This window comes from Setaria viridis, chromosome 4, assembly GCF_005286985.2.
Source record: "Setaria viridis chromosome 4, Setaria_viridis_v4.0, whole genome shotgun sequence".
NCBI lineage: Eukaryota > Viridiplantae > Streptophyta > Magnoliopsida > Poales > Poaceae > Setaria > Setaria viridis.
This window is the reverse complement of record NC_048266.2, coordinates 27,497,627-27,507,473: the sequence shown is the minus strand read 5'-3', so window position 1 is coordinate 27,507,473 and position 9,847 is coordinate 27,497,627. Positions and strand designations below refer to the sequence as shown.

The 9,847-nt window shown below is 45.6% G+C and overlaps 1 pseudogene; it reads right to left on the bottom strand.

The window, feature by feature from the left end:
• Positions 1 to 6,612: 6,612 nt before the first annotated feature.
• LOC117851922 (F-box/LRR-repeat protein 14-like) lies at positions 6,613 to 8,956 on the bottom strand (annotated as a pseudogene).
• Between the last annotated feature and the right edge of the window lie 891 nt (positions 8,957 to 9,847).

Below are 9,847 nucleotides of genomic sequence, written 5' to 3'. Positions count from 1 at the left end.
TGGTGCAAGTGCTCCTACCACCACAACAAGGATCGCCCCCCATCTCCGCCATCCTTTGGGGGTGCTGGCTAATATGAGGTTGGGCCCTCCCAGCTCTCGCAAAGCCAGTTCTACTAGAAAGTAGAGATGACTCTATCCCTAGCTATTTGAATTACCTAAGGCATGTTAGGTTTAGCACTGGCACATGTTTAGGATAGCATCTGTGCTGCACATGCCACTGCAATCTATAATTAATTATTCACTCTAGAGTCGTTGGTGTTCATATGTTGTGCACGAATTTTGTTTCTATCTGTTGTAATTTGGCTGGAAACAGCAATGTATCTAATGGCCGGGAGTTAATTCATTTTCAATTATTTCCTTGAAGCACTGTACCTCTCTCAAATTAGGAAGTTTCATATTCCAACCAATATTGACATATTCGAATATTTAGTGCTCCAATGTAACTTTATATTTTTTCGAACTCGAAGAAAAAATTACAAGAAAACAAAATAAAAAAACCAAGTTATAGCCGGTTGAAATGTCTATAGCCGTTTCAACCGGCTATAGCTGCCTCTTCACAACGCAACTGGCGGTTGCCTAGGTACTGCCGTTTCAAACGGCAATCCTGCCATTTCAAATGGCGATACTCGGCTACCGCCATTTCAAACGGCGGTAGCTAGGTCCACCGCTCCAACCGCCATTTCAACTGGCGGTAGCGTACCTACCGCCGTTTGATCTGGCGGTAGGGGTCCATTTCTGTAAATTTTTGGATCGCCTATTTATGTCTACAAATTCGTAAAAAAAATATATAAAAGTAAAAAAGAATTCAAAAAGGTAGAGCGAACGAGCAGTGGCTCAGTGGGCTCGTAGTGGCGAGGCTGCCCGCTAGCGTTCAATCCCCTGTGATCGCAACGCTGGTGTCGCACCTGGGTGTGTGCTATGCAGCACCTTAACAAGAACAGTCTCCGCTTGGATCGGTTCCAAGCGTCCACCTCTCACGCGTGAAACCAGAATGGAAACATGATGTGCCCATTGCCTACGGACTTAGAGGATTCCGGTGATCTTAAGAAGGATGCGGTCTTGGGTCTGAGTGTAGTTATAGGTTTATTTGTACATGGGTGGTGTGAGTGGTGTGCGTGTGTTGAGTGGGCATACGTGTGTATGAACAGATAGTACAGCTGTACCTAGATCAGAGGCGTTCAAAAAAAAAGGCGAAATCAATGTGGTTTGTAGGCAGGAGCTTTTTTTTTTTCCAAAGCATAGTGCAGATGCAACTGCTCACCACATGCATGCACACTCGCCCTTTGCAAACATACGCACGCAACCCTACCCATATGAGCACCTCCAAAATAGTAAGCTGGTAGATCCTCAAGATTGATGAAGTCACCACTGACATCTCGCTATCGACGGGCACGTCGTCTACCACTGAAAGCACAGAACAAGTTAAATTTTGGAAGAAATCTAGGAAAATACGAGCACCAGTGCTGAGTCAAGGATTCGAACCCTGGTGGGCAAGTTCCACCACAAGAAACCTTACCACGGCAATTGTCGGTGTTTATACCCAGCAACCTACCGAGGGGCATCCCGATGTAGTAGATTTGTTGGTGGGGGATCACCGGACCTGGAACTTGAAGGTAAAAGTGAGGACACACGATTTAGATAGGTTCGAGCCGTCAGAGTAGCGTAATACCCTACGTGCTATTTGGGGTGTTGTATATTGCGCCCTGCGCTTGGGTGTTGAGGTATAAGGATTTGCCCTATGTTGTTTTTGCTGATCTAGATAATCCTGCCCTCTTTTATATACTCCAGGGGTGGGATAACTAGTTGGTTACAAGGAGGATTCCTAGTAGGATTATATGGTATGAGTCCTAGTAGGATTATAGAGGAATCCTACTAGGAGTCCATCTTCTTCCTTCCTTTGTGGGTACTGAGGATCTATCCCCAACAAGTCCACAAGCGCTTCATAGTCGAATGCAGCAGTCTTCGAGTACTTTTCAGATCCTCGCCGAGTAGTTTTAGTGCTCCTCGAGTATTTGTCTAGCTGAATCTATAAAGTTTCTCAAAGCTACCATGAGGCTATGGTGTGCTCAAAGCCTTTGATTGTCTTGATTCTGTAATCTTCATATATGGAGGGTGGCGAAAGTTGCACTCCATATGGAGTAGACCCCGAGCCTTAGGTTGAATCGTAGAATCAGGCTGAGGGTCAATAAAATCTTGAATCTTCTTCCTTTATCTTGAAAAAATCAATTGTTGAGTGTAGTTTATCAGCCCCCGAGCCTTGAAATGATTGAATAATCAATTCAAGGAGCTTGAATCTTCACACAAGTCATCATCCGAGTAGTTTTGCGGCGTCCAGCCCCCGAGCTTATGTGCCAAGTGAGCCATAGGAGCCACGTCGAGTAGTTATTGGCGCTTAACCCCCGAGCTTGGAAGCTACCAGAGCCATTGGAGATATTTTGAGAAGTAATTGGCAATTAGCCCTCGAGTTTGGGAACTAGTTGTACCTTTGGAGATACGCTTAGAGTCCTGGAGTGTCGTCGCCGAAGCTTGACCTAATAGAAAAGATGCATACATTATGTAGCATATTTGTAGAATATTGAAAACTATCGAAATTTATCCAATGATCAACACAAAATGTTTTGTGTCATGCTCTTGTTTCGGCCATATTTCTCCTGAGTAGTTAGCTTGTTGCGTTTAGGCTCTCAGGCTCTGTTTAGCCGTAGCCACTACGTGGCGAGATCTTTGTCTCTTGTACGTGTACGGGCATTGCCGTTTGCACAGCTGAGATCTTTGTCTCGTGTATGTGTGGTAGCATTTAGACATGACAGATGATCCGAAGCTTTCACGAATTAAGTCGTGTTTTGCTCGAGAAGATTATTGACCTTAAGAGAAGATAAAAATCAGTAGTAGGTATTGCGACAAAAGAGACTGCGCGATTGCGCGCAAGAGTTTGCTGCCTTTCGGCGAGTAGAGCGCGTGTTGTGCGCAAGAGTTTGCTGCCCTCCGACGAATAGAGCGTGTGCTGTGCGCATAAGATTTGTGCCTCCTTAGGGTGTAGCCGTTGTGAGCCTCCAGTATTTAGTCTATCAAATTTGTGGCTATTGCCTCCAAAATTCAATGTACCAAACCCGTAACGGTGCCTCCACAACTCAGTGTACCAAACCCGTGGCCGTAGCCTCCGTAATTTGGTATACCAAGCCTGTGGTTGTCGGTCAACATGCCATAGGAATAGTTGGCAAAGTGTAGCTCTGGAGGGTAATTACCGTTGAGAGACGTACGCAAATACGTAGTTGGGGTGTTGCCTTGCATGCGGAAAACAAGCTGGAAAATAATTAGAAAAGTGACTTAGCATGATTCATGGATGATTGTTGACAAAGCCGTGGTGGTTGTCGATGAAGCCGCGACGGTTGTTGATGCAGCCGACTAGTCGGAGTCGATTCCGACTAGTTGTCAATGGTGCGAGGCCCGCCCCCGACTAGTTTTGTAGTCAAGACGAGTAGTCGAGGTAGTCATCGACAAATCGGTGTTGCCATGAAACACCCAGAGCCTTCTAGTGGTCCTTTATGTGCGTGTAACATTTTTCACCAATTGCTTCTCACGGGAGAAAACAAGTCCCAAAAGGTAATCATTACTCCATCTCGATGCGCGTGTTGCAATAAGAATGGATTTCTTTCTCTCTACTGATTGAATAGCAGCATGATTTTATTTTTCCGCATCGGATGTGAGCATCTGGTTGCTTGCTATTGCCAGTAGCGGCAGGTGGCCACTTTGAGCGATTCTTTCCTGCCTCGGATCCCGACTCGTCATTTTTGACATGGATTCGGCAAAGGAAGCTGCTGTTCGGTTACCATGAATCGGAAACCACGTTGCGCCGGATTGATCTTGATAATGAGGTCCTTCAAGTTCGCCGGATGATCTTGACGATCACCCCTACTTTTGTGCGCCAGATGTTGGTGTTTTAACCCGGCAACCTACTGAGGGGTATTTCGAGGTAGTAGATTTGTTGGTGGGGGATCGCCGGACCTAGAACTTGAAGGTAAAAGCGAGGACATGCGATTTAGATAGGTTCGGACCGCCAGAGTAGCGTAATACTCTACGTCATGTTTGGGGTGTTGTATATTGCGCCCTGCGCTTGGGTGTTGAGGTATGAGGATTTGCCATCTGTTGTCTTTGTTGATCTAGGTACCCCTGCCCTCCTTTATATACTCCAATTGGCGGGATAACTAGTCGGTTACAAGGAGGAGTCATAGACGGATTACGTGGTATAAGTCCTAGTAGAATTATAGAAAAATCCTAATAGGAGTCCGTCTTCTTCCTTCCTTTGCGGGTATTAGGGATCTATCCCGACAGCGATACAACCACGTTGTCTACCTTCTCTGCTACCCCACCACCTGTGCTGCCGCGCACCGCCTCTGCCATGCCTTTTCTGCCTCGTCTGGCGCCTTACCGTCGTTGGAGAAGAAGATAGCACAATTTTTTATATTGTTGATCTAAATTTTATAAATGTTGAATATATTCTCTTAAAATATTAAAATAGGTTAAAAAATGTTGATAACTCATACGAATCCGAATTCTCTTTTTATTAAGTCTGTATGCCAACTCAGCTAAATCATTGCCATTTTACTTGTACACTGCATCACTTCCCCCAAAAATGGCAGCTTTACAGAACAACAACCTACCTACCGTGTGAGTGGGTACATATTTAAGCTACAATTCTTTTTGGAAACCCAACTTCTGGTCTGCCATCTTTTAATTGTTGAAATGGCGAATAAAACTAGACCTCCAATCCAAAGTTCCATTTCACGGTTTCATATATTAGCATCCCATTTAAATTTGTATCTAAGTGATAAGTGAAAGTTGAAATATGTGAGATGAAACACAAACACTCAATGAGAGTTTCACACAGTTTCCAACATGTTGGAAACGGTGAGCATCAAGTTAAAACTCCTCCCATCTTACGTCAACAGTTTAACTTATGTAGCACCTCATTTAATTGGGATGGAACCATGTGAAACTCCTTATTGGAATGGCCTTACGTATCTACTGTTTGCTTTCGAATGTCACATTTGTAACAATAATAAAGCTTGGTAGTAATAATTTGACAATAATGTTTTTTCTTTTCACCGGGCAAATGCAAGTTTCTATCCATTTACCGACATGCCAGCATAATTTTGGCAAGTGGGGAGTGTGTCTTCTCAAAGAGCATCGAGATTATCAGAAATTTATCATGTCGGTTCTTTCCTGTGAATAACTCACGTTGAAGCAATCAAACTCCGTTCACCAATGTTAAGTTTAAGCATTTTAGAGACAATGTGCATTAAGAAAAGCCTCTAAGCATGTCACGCGCACAGCGTTAAAGGACAATTCGGTTGCTTGCAAATTGAAACATAGCTGACACTAATATAGTCCATCAATTATCAATAGAGTGAAATGCACCGGTGGCCCTCGAACTTGTCACGCTGTGCCAAATAGGTACATCAACTCTGAAAACGTATTTTTGGATGTCCAAACTTGCTAATCGTGCCAAATAGGTCCAAATCCTAACAATTTGTATTAAAACACTGATTACACTATAATTAGCCCCCCTCTCTCTCTTCATATCTCCTCCCTCTCATCCTCCTCGACGCTCTCCCCCGAGCTCGACGCCACCATGCGCGCGGAGGTCTCCTACGGCAGCGGGAGCGGCACGGTCTCCTACGCCGGCATGGCGGGGAAGGAGGATGTGGTAGACGGCGCGGGGGAGGAGGTCGGGCGGCGGTGGCGAGCTGGTGCTGGAGCCACCCACCGCTCCTGATGCCACGGCGGCGGAAGCAGAAGCGCTACCGTCGGCGGCTGACGATGCTGTAGCTACAGCTTCTGCGGATGAGCCACCGAAGGTTGAGTGCCGGTGGACCGACGGCCGCAGCCCTCCTCCACCCGCTGTGGGGCTCGATGGCCCGTTGGCCCCGCCACAACCTCCGGCCACCGCGGCTCGCCAGTGGTAGCGGCCTCCCAGCTCGCCCATGTCGCCCCCGCTCAGTGCCCACGCAGGCCGTCGGCCGTCGCCCCTCACCTTGCTCCGCTGCTCTGCGACCGCCCTCCACCTCTCCCCGCGCCGGTGGCTCACTCCGTGTCGCCTCCCAGGCCCCAGCTCACTCATGCCCATGGCCTCACGCTGGTGGGGGCATCCTGCGCTGCCTCGCCTTGGGCCGCCGGTGACGAGCTACGCCAGCCGCCCGAGAAGAGCATCAGCAGGAGCCGGGGGAGGAGGTCGAGCGGCAGCGCCGGCCAGGAAGGGGGAGGAGGCTGGGCGGCGGCGCTGGCCAGGAAGTGGGAGGAGGCGGGCAGAGGTGCTAGGGAGAAAAAAAGAAGAAGATAAAGGTGAGGTAAAAAAAAGAAAGAGGATGACAGGTGAGCCCCGCAGCTGATAAGTGGTGATTTAAGTTAGGTAATGAGATTTGGACCTCGTGTGAACCGATTAGCAAGTTTGGGGACTAAAAATACGTTTTCAGAGTTGATGTACCTATTTGGCACAGCGTGACAAGTTCGAGGTCCGCCGGTGCTTTTCACTCTTATCAATACTACACAGCAATGGCAGGATGAAGGCCAAGCAGGTTGGGAAATACGATGCACACTGCACAGTTTCAACCGAAGATTTCATATATGAACTGAGAAATTTATGGGGAATTCAGACAGCAAGATGGTCACACTTTACACACAGCGTTCCACCCACTCCTTAAAGCCTGGGCAGTCATCAGTGTGGTGAACAGTTTTGGCAGCCCCTTGTACAGCTTTGAGAGATATCCGAGAACATTTTTCAATAGTCAGAGACTCTAACTTCCGTGCACGCACAAACTCGGCTACTCCATGATATGTCAAACCATCACATAACTCTAGCGTGAGGTTGATCAAAGAGGGACTGCGTGCAAGGAGGTGCACCCCAGCATCAGTTATCGCAATGCAACGGACAAGCTTGAGCGATTCTAGGAATCGTGCACATGAGAGGGCCTTCATTCCCTCGTCATCAAAGATGTTGGCACCACTGAGTGTTAGATCACGAATTGGACAAGACTGAATGAGCATCACAAGGCCCTCCTGTGTGAAGCCTATTTCAGGGTAATCGGGTTTGCATCCAAAAAATGTGAGCTCGAAAGACTGAGGCATTGGACACCAGAGGGCTATGGCCTTTAGGCTGTCATCAGTCAATGATGTCCTGTAAACATAATCTTCACAGTGCTGAGGTGTCAGCATAAGTGAGATGCTTCTAAGGTTTCTGTTGTTCTGAGCTAGCGTAATAATGTCATTGTCATGTACACCAAGAGCATAATAAAGGGAAAGATTTTCTAATGCTTTGCACTTTCTCAGGAGACAACAGAGTCCTATTTCTTGCTCCGTTGTGATCCGAGCCAAAGTCAAATCCTTCAAGAAATCACAGCAGAAGTCATATCTAGACTGGCTGCCTACCATAGACGAAGGGCCATCAAACTTAAATGTGTTTGGCAAATACTTATTCTGAAACCAAAACTTCTGGAGCTTCATCCATCCTGAACCAAATGTTAGGAGGTCAAACTGACTGATCCTCTGACAGTTCTCTACTACAAGTTCTTCCAATTATGCAATCTTGCCAAGGTACTCCAGCCACTCAACACTACCTACGTTCTTGCAGCTCATAAGGCGGAGAGCAGATAGACTCTTGCAACCAACAGCCACCGAGAGAAGACCAGCTGAAGTTATTTCTTGTAACGCTTTCAACCTGAGGGACATCAACTTCTTGAAGCATGACAGAAAGCCAAGACCCGAGTCATCGATGTATGAGCAGAAGCTTAAGGTGAGATCAGTCAGCGAGGGGCAGCAAGATGAAAATACACGGAGGCCTTGATTACCCAACTGCATCCCATGGTTGGGCATCCAACCAGAGTAATTAAACTCCCACCTTGCACAAATTTCGGAACCGGGAGCACAGTGATGCCAAGGCCACTGTCACAGGGCTAACGCCACATCCAACATAAATAGCATCCCTTAGCTCTGCCTCAACAGTATACAGCCGCTTGGACACAAGGGAAAGAGAATTAAGATCACTTGTTGTGGGAAGCCGCTTTGGTGATACCTCTGGGAGATCTTCCATTGAAATGGCACATCCGCGTTGGTTTGGCAACCTCATGCTAGACTGAAATTAAGGAAACTAGAAATTAAGAATAAAGCATAGAGTGATAATAAGTTTGTAGCGTTAAACTAATAAAGAAGCACATATACCTAATGCTACTTTGAACTAGGTACTTCTACATCTATTAACATTCTGTGCATCTTGAAGATGGAAGACTAAATAAGCAACTTTCCATCGCTATTAGTGATTGGTATAGGACCATATTCCATTTTTCAGGTTCCTTTCACTAGGATACTGATCAGAGAGTGGAATGCATGCTCCATCTAGTGATGAAAGTGCAAGCATAATCATAACGGCAGTTGGCAAATCTCAGAAAAAAGTGTGAATACATGTATAGGTGAACTTTTGAGAGACCTTTTCTCTATATCTGTTAAAAGTTTAGCCTGTCAGATAAAAATTCAGGCAGCACTCTATTTATTTGGCTCAAAAGTCAAAATCAGTGAGCAGACACCAATCAAGCACCAAGCAAATAGCATGCGGAATTGCTGAAACAACAAAAAGAAAGGACTTATAAATTGCAGACGAGATATACTCACAAGCAGAATCATTTACCGAACTGCGATTGATCTAGCAGGTCGCCGTCCAGATCATCAAAGACTGCAAGGGGCAAGAAATTAAAATCCAAACCCGCACCTGAAATCAGAAGAGGCTCCGCTGGGGTTTTCTGGGATGGGATCAGGGGATCGAAAGCGGCGCCGGAAGGAGACGGCAACCGGCTGGAAACCCTCGTCGTGCGAGTTCGCCGCCCGCAACGTGGCTTCGTTTTTACTGTCGCCTTCTTTTTGTCTGTCCCGGTGCTACCGGACTGTTGGGCCTGGATGGGCTTAGGTGGGCCGACAGACTGTTATTCACTCAGGCAGGAAAAAGTCCTCCGGAGCCCCTGGCGCAGATCCTATATAGCTTCCGGAAGCCCGGTGTTGGAGATTCGTGCAAGCTTTCTTGTCCTTTGAATGCATCTAATTTCTTCTCAGTCCACCTCTCTCGCACGCTCCAACCACCATCAAATGGAATCATGGAGGACATGTGTCAGCGGACAGATGGAGGAGGTGGAGGAGAATCCCATTTAATTTCAAAGTTCAAATGCATTTTTCTCTTAAACCGTTAATCCGTTTTGAACTACTGTGTTATTTGGAATTAATGCAACAAAATAAGATCCAATATGGGTATATTTTTAATTTTTATATGTATTATTTAAATCAACATTTGGAATGTGTTGTTTCAACATTTTGAATAACTACTTCAACATTTTGGACATACTTCTTCAACATTTATATACATAATGTTGATCTAGTCTATCCGAATTGTTGAACTAAATTTGATAAAATGTTGAACCTAGCATTTAAAAATGTTGACTGCATTAGTTCAACACTTTAATTATATCTATTCAATTTTTATGCTTAAAGTGGCAAAATAGTATAATCAGAATGTTGGATTATTTTTTTCAGAACGAGTTGAACTAAACTCTTTGTGTTAAAAATTACATCACTGTACATCTTAGCATATAATTCGGTAATAGCTAGGATAATTGGAAGAATGAAGAACGAAAAAAAAAAACAAAAGCATGTATGCTGTGATGACTCTACTACTGCATATTAGGACCTTGCAGGCTCGTACATGGGCAGAAATACTGGTGGGCTGTTAGTGGAGAGTAATGCAATTAGTATTTGATATTTTGGTCTGTGGAGCAAAACCACGCAATAGTTAGTTAGGATAATAACATTTTTC